Genomic DNA, 13,037 nt, shown 5'->3' with positions numbered 1-13,037 from the left:
CCCAGCAATATGGAACACCTGTCCTTCTGACTCCACTTTACAGCAGACTTCACCCAGAGAGACAACCTCATCTACCAACCACGTACCAGCTTCACTAGCACCATTGCTAGTGCAGGTGTTTTAATAAGAATTAATAATGAGTGTTTATGTATTCTAAATAATGAGTTTATGTAGAAATTGAAATAACATAGAAAAATAATGCATGCATTTGAAAATGTGATCTTGAAGAATGGCCATCAATGTTAATGAAATGGACTAATCAATGATTAATACTTATGAAATATTGAATATGTGTTAGAGTAATGCAGTAATATGTCATATTAAGGGTTATGAAGTATGCATTTGCTTTATTAATTGTAGGCCTTAACTTAGCAAGTGTCTTGGCCTATTTTGCCAGGCCTCATGTAAAAGCTGTATTTCTTAGCGTTTAGTAGAAATGCTGACAAAGTGGATTAAACTGTGAAATGTCTATTGTATTGTTTAAATGTGCTTAACGGAAGCTTTTCATGAGAACCGACTGCTAGGAGATGATGTTCTTGCTAATGCAACATTTTATGTGTAATGTGTGTGAGACTGACAAGAACAATGAAGATACTGACTAGAGTGGAAGCTGCAACAATATTGTTACCTGACAAGCCGGATGATGAAGACATCGTAAGATGAACCAATCAACGATATGAGAACGGAGAAATATTAGAATTCATAGATTTGGTATAGTAGTGTTATTGGACAGAGTGTGAACATACAAGTAACTGACCAATAGGGAAATAGGGGATAGTTTAGGTGACTTTGATATAACAACACTCATTCTGAAGAAGACATTTATTCCGACATCCTGGGATATTCTGCCCCATTTTCTTGACCAAAAGGTTATTACTTTCTTATGTGTCTTTACTACAGATGTACTTGACTTTAATGCTTAATGAGTTTGCCCCTACTTTCCTGTGACTGGATGCCTTGCTCGACTGATGTCTTGAGGACGAAGACTGATTCTGTTTTGCTGACCCATACCGAGGTTAGGTATTAATTGAAATGTGATTATTATGCATATTTGCTTTTCCTTTCAAGGTACCAACTTCACTGTATTGATAGAACCTTAGATAGATGTTTTTCCAAATTGGTGTTACTAAATTGTTTCGCATAAAGCCCAACATGCCGATGCTAATCTGATGTTAGTTGAGGATTCTGACTTATGACAAATAAAGACTAATGTTTGATGGATTTCTCTGCTTAACTTCATGTATTTAATCTTGTTAACGCAGCTGACTCTGCTATTGATTTGCACTGTATCTCTAGAATGTTTTGTAGTTCGAGCTTTGATCAGCTTGCGTTTCTTCAGCTGCTTTGGACAACCAGTGTTGTTTCTGTGTGTGTTTCATTTGATTTTGAGATTAATCTACATGACCATAGCATTGTTAATATAGGGAAAATAAATACTCTAAACTTTTACTAAAGGTGTGATTATTCATGACCTAAAGGTCATGGTGTGTGATAATTACTGACTCCATTGATTATTGGTTTAATCGATTACTGATTATTGGTTATTGTGTATTGATTATTGATTATGTTCTGAAACTATGGTAAGAACTTCTTAGTTGCGAGTCAAAAGGTTTGTTGACCTATTCACGTCCCATGGTAAGTTTACTTATTAAGGTCTGACACACTAACACCATTGAGGACTTCATTGCTCCTGCTATCCTCAACTCAAGCGCTTTTATCCTCCTCTGAGATTTTAATTTCCACCTGCAAGACTGCTCCTACAAGAACACTACTACCCTACTCAAATAGCTTGAAAACCATTAATATATCTCTGCTATTCCACTGTCCTGCTAAAGATCTGCTCTGAAAAAAGGCGTGGAATCCTGCTTTCAAGGCAGAAACCTCCCTCAGGACAAATTTAGTTTATGAACCTGAATAAAAATAGATCAAGTCAGCGATCCTGTGTCTATGCAATTGATAATACTGATGCCCATTCAAAGGTGCCAATTGTGGTTAAGGAGTAGTCAAAATCTGTTCGTTGGCAGCAGGACAACAGGAGCAGTGTGTGCAACCTGCTTTCTTTTCCGAGATTCACAGTTTTAAGTATTCTGTTTTCCGGTTTATGCTCTGAAGGACAGTGCAGGTAATCAAGTCATTCAGGCCCCATGATGGTCAGTATTTTATTTTTACTTTAGTTACTAGTTATCTGTTTCCCTGACCTTCTCTTTTCGTTTTTTTCTGGTGTATCTGTGCTGGCTTATCAAACACTGATCCAGAGAGGACTTGTTCCGAAAGTGTTCCTAATCTAGATGCAGAGGCGCAGTATTAACATTCAGTACCCCATTGCACAATTAACTTGTCTTTCACACAAATATGTTTGTTGCTAGTCCTTGTTACTGACTGCAAGGGAGGCTTCCTTTACGAGAACAGAAGCGACTGCGTCTATTATCACATAGGAAGAAAAGCAAAAAGCGTCTTTAACAGTGTCATTATATGTGTGTTGTGCTGCACCGAAACAGGTTGAGACAAAGACACAATAATATCAGGTTGCATGTATAATTATCTGAAACATCTCTTCCCATGTAGGGAAATCCATACTCTGCAGCACCCTCAGGCCCCTCTGATAACTGTTTTATTGCCACAGGCAGTAGCTGTCTCTAGCCTGCACTGTTCACTATAAGGCAGAGGAGAGGCCAAGTTGAAGATACCAGCACTACAGAAGGATTCTCTGTAGATCAGTAATCCCCACAAAGCAAAGAAAGGAAAAATGAAACTATGGACACAGGACCATAAAGTGAAGGGGAATGAATTCACAAAGACACGTACTCTTTCTTCTTAGTTTATTAGCATCAGATAGGCAGCGAGGACACGTCTCCGGAAAGGGGCACAGAGAGCAGCAACTGCCGCATCGAGGACACAGAACAGCGTGACATCATATCAATGATGTCACACCGTTCTATGCCTCCGCGAGGACGAAATACAAAGCAGTCACCACATCTATCTTCCTTTTTTTTTTTTTTTATTAATTTAAATGACATAAATGAAACAACGCAAGAGATAAATTACACAACAAAAATAAATAAATAAAGACATAACAAAACCTCGAAACTTCTTTGGTGTTTGACAAGTTCTGGTGCTTTTCCTACATTTGTGTTCTCCATTAATGCCTGGTGTAAATTCACTGCCAGTGATAGAGACATCAGAATAATCTTGTGCAACAGGATCCAAAGCTATGCGAGAATTGTTCCACCAGCTTCCATCAGCCAGCCTGACTGCATTCTTTCGCACATAACGTATTTGCAGCGCATCCTTAAACTTAGAAAATCCCTTTTTAACTAGCACTGGATTTTTCACTCTCACCCAATCACCAACCTTTAGTTTACTTCCCTTGATGCCTTCACCGGTTCCCCTTTTTAACCTACTGACATTGGAATTACACTCAGCAACCTGCCACAATTCCTTAAGATCACCACCTGCATGGAATAACTTTACCATCCAAAAAGGGCACAACTCCGTAGATGCCACCCTCCCTCTCATGAGTTCAAAAGGAGTTTTCCCCGTGGCAGAGTGAGGAGTGGTGCGATAAGACCAAACCAAATCCTTAATAGCTTGAACAATGGACAGATGATTTCTATATGAAGCTTGAATACAGTCTACCAACACTCGATTGAATCGCTTCCTCTTCACTTGAGGGTGCAGTGCTTGTGCCTCAAGGCAGTGCTTTCTTGGCACTGGGTCTTGCTTGAACCTGGATGTGCTTTGCAGGGTTGGTCGCTTCTGATGACCTCCTGTGTGATGGGCCAACGGTGGCCATCTTGTGTTGCTGAAAGGCTGGCTGGCACGGCCTTTTGTCCCGTGCGTTACATTACGCTCTCGGGCGTGCAGCCCCGGACATCTAAGGGCATCACAGACCTGTTATTGCTCGATCTCTTGTTTATAGTGGCACTGCCCCACGCTGTCACCATCATATCTGCAGGCCTGAACGTGATGTGCAGGGGGGAATATGAGGGCTCCCTCAGTGGGCAAGAACATCAACCTACAATGCGGTGAAGTGGACAAGGTAGCGGAGTCCCGATCAATGTTCCTCCTTCAACCCTCCCGACCATAACTTTTCCAGCCTGGGGTATTTCTGCATGGGGGGGTGGTCGTGCTACGCTCAGCGGTCAGGGATAAGGGGGCATGGCACTGTCTGGTAGCCACAATCCAATAAATAGGGAGACCTCGTCCACATTAACATAGGACCCACAATTGGGAGCATTAACCACTGGGCCTTCTTAATACCTCAGATTAGCCAGGATATACACATTTATTGGCTATAAAACACAGTCAGTCTCTCCTTCCCCCATTCTCCAATCATGGACTTCACTCTGCTAGCTCAGGGCTTAGTACTTGGCATACCGTTCTGATCTAGGCCTTACCATTGTGAAAAAGGGTATACCACACATCCTGGTAGCTCCTCTAGATCCCAGCTGCAACATAGACTGACGCTCCTGGCCCTGAACACTGCCCATTTAGGGAACTTTCTGATTGACTTTGACTGCACTTTCCCCCTGCCATTCCCACCACAGTGGCTGATCACCCATTTGAGTGCCAGAAGGTCAAGTTAAATTGCAGGAGTGGTGGTCCAGCTGGATGGTGATTAAAGCCTTGACATAACACTCTCATACCTCCGCTGTTACTGTCAGAGGTCTATGGAGGAGAAATTGCAGCCTGAATCTGAGCACTCCTCTGCTACTACTTTTACTCCTAGCGGATTCACATTATTAGGTGCTCTATGACTTCCCACGTCTTTCCTAGCGACTGAGATCACTTATATTTCTCACTGAAAAAATCATCGCTCGGAGTACCTGGGCCCTCAGCTCGAAGGGCCCACCCCCAAACTTACACTATGCCGAAATTAGCTAGAAAAAAAGATCAGGAGGCCGTTGAAATGAGAACACAAGAATCCAAGCCCTCCGAACCCAGGGTGGAAGACAGCACCTTGAGATCGGCAACTCTTGGGGGTCCCACACTTCAAGACATTCTGCAGGCCATAATAACCTCCATAGAAGTACCAGAGGCCAAGACAGGCGCCCTGGTCAGCAGCATGGGAATACTGCGCAATGACCACCACCGCCTAGCAGAACGGGTCACCAATGCTGAAAGGGCTTGTGTGATCTGCCCCCAGAACTAACAGCGGCAACAGAATGCTTAACCATTCTGGAGTTGAAAAACTGTGTATTAGAAACAAGAGCTGAAGACACCGAAAATAGATCATGGCGCAATAACATACACAGGGGGCCTCCCTGAGTGTGCCAAGGAAACTAACATGGTGGAATACCTAGAGCGCTGGCTGAAACAGTGGCTCCGGACAGTCTTTCCTCTGTTTTGGCACGGGAAAGAGCGCATAGGAATCTGACACACCTTCCGGTCCCGGGTGATGTCCACGCTCCATAGTCATCAAGCTGCTGTTTTGTAAAGACTGCAACCACATACTTAGTCAGGCGAGAAAGAGAGGGAACTACTAGTCTTGTTTTGAAATCCTTTTTGCCAGTTGTAGGCTGAATGTGTGTGGGGGCTGAGGGTAGGTACAATGTGAGAGATTTCAGGGTGGTGGTTGGCATATCCCATTCTATAATGACTTATTAAGGTGCCACACTAGTCTCTCTATTAATGTGTAGATAAGAAATAATGCCCCGATTTTGGGGGTCACTCATGAAACTTATCCCATTCTCATTTGTTGGTGGGGTCAATATGTTATTACTTTGTGTTTCAAGCATGAATTGCCCATTGCATTGGCTTATTTTCCTTTCATTCAGATGTTGTTTTAGCACTGCTTTTGTGTCTGCAACAGGTGCAGGTATGACACTCAGACCATGAAGGACACCTCTTCACAGTAGAGCTGCAATTTGAGCAGCTTGAGCTTCATGAGGAAGGCAACTGACAAGTGAAACAGATTGAGAATTACGGTGGTCTCTTGAAATGTGGGTAATTTGTGGAAATGGGGTGCCTGGCACCAGGAGGAAGGCTTTGTATGACACTGGAAAGAAAAAATACCTCATCGTCAGCGATATAAAATATGGAGGAAGTTGAGTCTGATTCTGATGCCCACACTGTTTCCATCCTTCATATTTCAGAATGTGAGGATGAGCCAGAATGCGGTCTAGTCCTCCCCAAATATGAAGTGCCATAGCCATTATGGCATGACTGAATAAATGTATCATCGGAGCAACTGGAGAGATGCTCCTATGTGGCAGTAAGAAATGAGGACTAGATGCATTTGTTTGGAAAGTCTGCACGGAAGGCAGCATCTTGGATATTGAACAGGCACGGCAAGACAGGGAGTTGGTGTCCGCATTTTTCCCATCATTTGTGGTACTGCTTGTGCATTCGGAAACCTGCAGGCTGTATGTTTGGCACTTTTTCCTGCTGCTGTATTTCTTCTCCGTCAGTGTCTTATATTATGGGAGGGAAGTAGCCATTCCACTGGAGTGTTTCTATGGATTGGTTCTGTTAACGTGTCCCTTTATGATAATTTATAACACATCAGGACTCGTTTTAGGCCAATGAATCTTTTGACCCAGTTGAGAGACACCTTAGGACGAGACAGCTAATCAATATGTCAATTAATACTTCAATAATGTCATCAATATTTATTACAATAATGGATTTCACTTTAGTCAGAGACATTAATCAACACAAGACACCACCATGACCTTGCAGTCATGAATAACCACACCAGTTTAGTAGAATTTTATGAGGTTTATTCCCTATTGATTACAATTCTAAGAGCAAGTGTGTTAATTTCAGAAACAAAACACTCAATATCATTGTCATAATTTGGCAACTAGAATAAGACTTCATCAAAGCAAGGAACGCAATTATTATAACATAACACTGCGTCAACATAAATCAACTTCAGTAGAGTGTCATTAATGCGTCAGTTCAACAAAGCATAGATTCAGTCATTTGTCTATTTGCATCGGTATAGTGAACCCCTGTCCTAACCACTGATTAGCATTAGCATGTTGGGCTTCATGCAAAACAATTTTGAACACCAATTTGAAAACGTCTAGCTAGGGTCTCTGTCAAAAGTAAGCAGTTGGTACCTAGAAAGGAAAAGCAAACAGACAAATCACAATTTCATTGTCATAGTTACCCTCCAAGGTTTGGGTCAGCACCCAGGTTCAGTCTTCGTCTTCAGGACATCAGTTGATTCGCCATCAGACAGAGACTCAGCTCACGGGGGGAAACGGGGCACTTCCCTCATAAGGAGGTAAAGTGTAAATGGGCAATCTAAGGAAAAGGAAGGTTTAAGTAAAACCAATAAATCACTAAACAGAGTGACAAAGTTTCTGGATCAAATTGATAGCATTTCCCTAACCAATCTAAATGGCTCCCCGTGTCATAGGTTTTTATCCCTTTTCCGTTATACATTCCCCTAAAACTTGATTGAACAAATGTTGCACCCCACTATCTTTAGCCAATTAAAAACAGATTATGTCATTAAATCTTTCACCCCGTATTAGTTCTCAAGCAGTTTATTGGTCCATATGATTGACGTCTTCAGAGGTAGAACGTCCAGTATGATTTCATCCTTCTGTAATTTCTTTGCACATCTTCGGTCAGTAGCTCCATTGTCTATACCGGTTTGGGCGACCTTGTACATTATACTAATCTACACTGTTGCATTTTAGCTAATACATTTCTACAAGCAATATGAAATTTTATGAGAACGGATCTACTATAGTTACATTCATCTTCTAATTTGAAAAAACAAGAGTTCATGTCCTTTTGCAAGTCAGCACACTGCACGTTAGAAAAACACATTTAATATGAGAGTCAGGCAGCTAGGCCTCGACTCATGCTAACTAAGGCCTATGAGATTTATTAACAAAAAACTCTAATTAACATAATCATTAATAATTAGTATAAAACTATTTAAATGCAATATTTCATAAACATTAGTTATTTTCATTAGTCCCCGTATACATTGGCGGTCACTCCCCGTGGTCACATTTCAAGTGCACGTTTTAGCAAAACATACTAATACAGTAGTTATGCGGCATTATTACACATTCATTCATAAACATTTCATGCTAATATAGATCATATAAGCCACGCTCTCTCAGTTCCAAAGCAGAATTGCCAGGATAAATCTTGTTCTTGTGTACTACTCCAGTTTTCCCAGCCATTTGGGTGTGCACCAGAAAGTGAAGATTCATGTATGGATTCAACTGAGGATGGCAGTACTGTTGAATGATAGATGTATGTCAGAGACCGCTATCTGGCTTTAGATGTACCTTTTCCATTCTCTTGATAGCTTACAGGGAATTGCCTTCCCTCACTTTAATGAACTGCAGTTTTGGTGTTTTTCGCCTTCATATCCAAAGCATTTGAGAGTTCATTGGAAAGAAGAAAAAAATGCAATTCTGTTCAAACAGCAATTCGAAAAAGCTGACAAGATTTGGGCCCAGATTTATACTAGCTTTGAGTTGAATTAGCGTAATTTTTTTTTACGCTACTTCAGCGTAAACCTAACTCCATATTTATACTTTGTTAAATCATTTTTTGCTAGCGGGAAACTACATTGCGTCAATGAGATGCAAGATAGGTGTTCCCGGGCAAAAATAACTCTAAGGCCATTTATCCTCCAGTGCAAAAATGGTGCACGGCAGGGAGGCGGGCCTAAACAATGGCGCTAAGCTTGCTTAGTGACATTATTTAACGCCTGGGTCAGGGCAGGCGTTAGGGGACCTGTGGGTCAATTTCTATGGTGGAACACCATGGAATAAGTCCACAGGTACCCTCCACAGGCCCCAGGGACACCCACACTAGAGGGACAGCAGAGGATGGGGGACCCCATCCAAGGTAAGTACAGGTAAATATTTTGTATTATTTTTTATAATGCCATTTCGGGCACTGAAATAGGCCTCCCTACATGGCACTGGGTGCAAAGGCCATGCACAGGGGACCTTTGTCCCCTGTGCTGGCCACTGGGGTGGTGGGTGGGCATGACTCCTGTCTTTTACTAGACAGGAGTCATGTGGTATGGTAGGTTTTGCATAAAGAAATTACGCTGGGCTGGTTAGAGTTATCATTTTTTACTCTAACCAGCCTAACGTCGTTTTTTGGTGCAAAACCCCCTTCTCCCATACCACCACCCCACCCGGCCAAAGTCATTTTCCTTGACGTTAGCCCACCGTTTGCACCGGATTGCACCATTCCATAAATAAGACTCCCGTCCGGCATCTTGGAATGGCGCTAGCTAGCGGTAAACTTTTTCACGCAAAACTGCGTCAGCGCAGTTTTGCGTGAAACAGTTTAAATATGGGCCTTGGTGTTTAATGTGCCTCCCACAGACATCATTATCAGGATGCCAAACACCTAAGGGAAGTTACTACTCTGTAGGAAGAAATAAAAAAACACATGTGACTGCCTGAAGAAAGCTATGGAACACAGTGCAATTCAACTTCAGCAATATAGATCTTTAATCCACAGGATACCCCTGTGCAATGAACATGCCTTCATTTTTCACAAGTGTAAACTCTCTGACTCTAGTACTCATATTTTACTACATATAGCACATACAATATGACATAAACTCTCACAGAAATACTCATAAAAAGTACAATTATACAACAGTAATACTCTTTAAGAAAGGTAAATTTACAAAAGGTTATTAGTAAAACATGGTTACCCTTATAAATACTTCATCCTGATAATTCATGGCCAAATTGTGTGTTCTGGCTGTGGAACATCTAAATAAAACAGTGGAATATCATAAAAGAATGGTATATGTAAATAACCTGGAGGGCAGCTGTACCCAATAGAAGGGCTCTACTCGGAATACAAGGTTTTGATGAGTGTCTTGTGTAGACCTGTGGACCTAGAATTCCAGCAACTGGCCCTTGTAGGTTATTAAACCCTTCGCTGCCAGGCTTTTTCCCCTTCAGGTGCCAAACCTTTTTTGGCTATTTGAGTAGTTTGCGCTTAGGTCCTCATAACCTTTTTGTTCACATAAGCTATCCATGCCAAATTTGCAACCTTTTTTTCCCACATCCTCTGGACTCTAAAGGTACCTGAGTTTGTGGGTTCCCCTGGAGGAGACCAAGAAATTAGACAAAAAACAGCTAACATTTCGTTTTTTGGGGAAAAATGGGAAAAAAGTGCTGCAGAAGAAAGAATGTGGTTTTTCCCTGCAAATGGCATCAACAAAGAGTTTGTGGTGCTAAAATCACCATCTTCCTAGCTTTCAGAAACAGGCAGACTTTAATCAGAAAAGCACATCATTTTTCAACACAATTTTGGCATTTTACTGGGACATACGCATTTTTACTTTTTTTATGGTTTCAGTCTCCTTCCAGTTAGTGGCAGAAGTGGGTGTGAAACCAGTGGTGGATTCTGGACAGCTAAATATTTCTGTAAAGTAGACAAAATTCTGAATTAAGCAAGGGGTCATTTGTGTAGATCCTTCAAGGTTTTCCTGCAGAAAGTAATAGCTGAAATAAAATAAAAATTGAAAATGAGTTGAACAAAACCAGCCCTTTTTGTCCACGTTTTCTTCTGTAAATTTTTCCAGCTATGACAGATTTGTGAAAGCAATATACCAGTATGTCTATTGGACTCTTCTGGTTGCGGGGATATATAGGGATTGTAGGTTCATCAAAAGCCCTAGGTACCCATAGCCAATACATGAGATGCACCTTGCAATGGGTTTTCATTGTATACAGCAATTTAGTTGGTAAAATATAAAGAGTAAAAAATAGATATCAAGGAAATCTTTGCATTTCCAAAATGGACATAGGATAAGGTGTTGAGAAGCAATGGTTTTTACACATCTCTGAATTTGGGGGTACCCATACTAGCATGTGAATTACAGGGTATTTCTCAAACAGACTTCTTTCTTATACACTATCTGACATTTGGAAGGAAAAATGTAATGAAAGACAAGGGGCACTAACACTTCTATTCCGTGTTCCCCCAAGTCTCCTGATAAAAATGGTACCTCTCTTTTGTGGGTAGGCCTAGTGCCCACAACAGGAAACGCAACATGGACAAATCTGATGTGTTTTTTGGAAAGTGCCTAGATGTGGATTTTGGCCTCTAGCTAAGCCGGCACCTAGGGGAACCTAGCAAACCTGTGCATTTTTTAAAACTAGACACCTTGGGGAATCCAGGATGGGGTGACTTGTGGGGATCTCACCAGGTTCTGCTACCCAGAATCCCTTGCAAACCTCAAAATGTGGCAGAATAAACACTTTTTCCTCACATTTCAGTGATGGAAAGTTCAGAATTCTGAAGGAAGCCACAAACTTCCTTCCACCCAGCATTCCCCCATGTCTCTCGATAAAAAATGGTACCTCACTTGTGTGGGTAGGCCTAGTGCCCGCAACAGGAAATGCCCAAAAATACAACGTGGACACATCACATTTTTCTAATGAAAACTGACCTGTTTTTTGCAAAGTGCCTAGCTGTGGATTTTGGCCTCTAGCTCAGCTGGTACATAGGGAAACCTAGCAAACCTATGCATATTTGGAAACTAGACACCTAGGGGAATTCAGAATGGGGTAACATGTGGGGCCTTCACCAGGTTCTGGCACCTAGAATCCTTTGCAAACCTCAAACTTTGTACAAAAAACACTTTTCCTTCACATTTTGGTGCTGCAAAGTTCTGGAATCTGAGAGGAGCCACAGTCTTCCTTCCACCCAGCATTCCCGCATGTCTCCCGATAAAAATGGTACATCACTTGAGTGGGTAGGTCTACTGCCCGCAACAGGGAAGGGTCCAAAACACAACATGGAAACATCAAAATTATCTATAACAAAACTACCTGTTTTTGCAAGGGGTGTACCTTCGTTTTTGGTCCGGTGCTCAGCAGTGTTTTTCTCACCCAGGATCCTCAGCAAACCTCAAATTTAGCTGAAAAAATCAAATTTCTGTGTGGCCTCACTGCACCGGCACAAATTTCCTACGACCCAACGTTCCCCTCATCTTCCGATAAAAATGATACCTCACTTGTGTAGATGGGCCAAGTGCCTGTGCCTGGGAAGAGCCAAAAACATGTCAAAATTGAGAGGGAACCAAAGGGAGTCCAAAAGGGCAGTTTGGAAGAAAAAAAAAATTTAGCTGACAAGTGGGGCAGAATTTTTATCAGTATAGATGCACCTATGCTGGGTGGCAGGAATGTTGTGGATTACTGCTGGTTCCGGAAGGGTCCATTACAAAAATCTACAAATGCACGATTTCAAGCAAACCCCCGAAAGGGGGCAGAATGGCATAAAATACTTTTGGCCCCCAGGGGAGCGAGCCTTGTCCTGGGGCCGCTCCCCCCCCCGTAAAAAACAAAAATGAGCCCTGGTGTCTAGAGGTTTATGTCCCCAAGGGAGGGGCAGATTGGCCTAATTAAAATAGGCGGATCAGCCCCCCAAGGGGGGCAGAAATGGCCTAGAGAGAAAATGCCCCCCTTGCTCCTCTTATTTGTTTACATAAAGTAAACAAACTCCCTGGTGTCTGGTGGGGCTTTCCTGCAGCACGATCGCTATGCGATCATGCTGCAGGAATACTCAAAGAGACGTGAAAGGAAAGGAAAAGCCTTTCCTTCCTTTCATGCCTCTCCAACCTGTACCCTTCCCTCGTCCGAGGAAAAACTAATCAGTTTCTCCTCGGGTTGCGATGGGGATGACTTCTGATGAGATCAGCGCACGATCGTGAGCTGATGTCATTAGATGTCACTAGGTGAGGTTGGGGGTGGCAGGGGAAGCGCTTCCCCTGCCATCTCTGCCCAGGAGGTGTAGGTGAGTTCTGCATAGAAGAAGCAAAATGTCATGGATGATTATTTATGTGCAAGAAGGAACACCTTCCTGCACATAAACAATCACTCAAAATGACGCTTTGGTACTTCTATGTGTGCTGCATTTTGGTCAAAGAAATTGGTCAAGTTGCCCTGTTTTTGGGCTTTGGTAGATCTCACATAGCAATAAATCAGGCGACAGAGAAAGAGGCGAGGAAGTAATGTCTTCAATAGTAATTCGCTTGATTCATTGTGCAGTCCCTCCCTTCGTTTCTGTCCAGGCCA

This window comes from Pleurodeles waltl, chromosome 5 (genome assembly GCF_031143425.1).
Source record: "Pleurodeles waltl isolate 20211129_DDA chromosome 5, aPleWal1.hap1.20221129, whole genome shotgun sequence".
NCBI classification, from domain to species: domain Eukaryota; kingdom Metazoa; phylum Chordata; class Amphibia; order Caudata; family Salamandridae; genus Pleurodeles; species Pleurodeles waltl.
The sequence above is the reverse complement of the archived record's forward strand: the minus strand, read 5'-3'. Positions refer to the sequence as shown.